General features: G+C 38.0%; 1 non-coding gene across 1 annotated transcript; it reads right to left on the reverse strand.

Moving 5' to 3' along the window:
• Positions 1-304: 304 nt before the first annotated feature.
• LOC121205196 (small nucleolar RNA R71) lies at positions 305-411 on the reverse strand. Its single transcript, XR_005900281.1, has one exon. It is a non-coding gene; the product is annotated as a small nucleolar RNA R71 (small nucleolar RNA).
• Positions 412-618: the final 207 nt, after the last annotated feature.

Below are 618 nucleotides of genomic sequence, written 5' to 3' on the forward strand. Positions count from 1 at the left end.
CTGCTGTAGCTGCAAATACTTTTGAATTACAACCTTACACTATTCAAATGATACAACAATTTGTTCAGTTTGATAGTTTGCAGGATGAGGATCCCAACACTCATTTAGCAACTTCTTAGAACTATGCGATACATTTAAAATTAATGGCGTTTCTGATGATGCCATTCGTCTTCGGTTGTTTTCCTTTTCATTGAGGAACAAAGCTAAACAGTGGTTGAACTTGTTACCACGAGGATCAATTACTACTTAGTAACAAGTGACCGAAAATTTTTTACTAAAATATTTTCTACCTGCTAAAATGGCTAAATTAGGCAATGATATCTCTTCTTTTGTGCAGATGGATTTAGAAACACTCTACGATGCATGGGAGAGATATAAAGACCTTCTGAGAAGGTGCCCTCACCATGGGTTACCGCTTTGGCTCCAAGTACAAACATTTCACAATGGTCTGAATCCTTCGACTCGGCAACTGGTTGACGTAGTTGCTGGCAGAACCATCAATAATAAAACACCGGAAGATGACTATGAGTTTATAGAAGAGATGTCATTGAATAACTATTAGTGGCAAGTCATGAGGACAAAGCCAACAAAAACAGCCGGTGTTTATAACGTCGATTC

The sequence above is a fragment of the Gossypium hirsutum genome, chromosome A08, assembly GCF_007990345.1.
Source record: "Gossypium hirsutum isolate 1008001.06 chromosome A08, Gossypium_hirsutum_v2.1, whole genome shotgun sequence".
NCBI classification, from domain to species: Eukaryota; Viridiplantae; Streptophyta; class Magnoliopsida; order Malvales; family Malvaceae; genus Gossypium; species Gossypium hirsutum.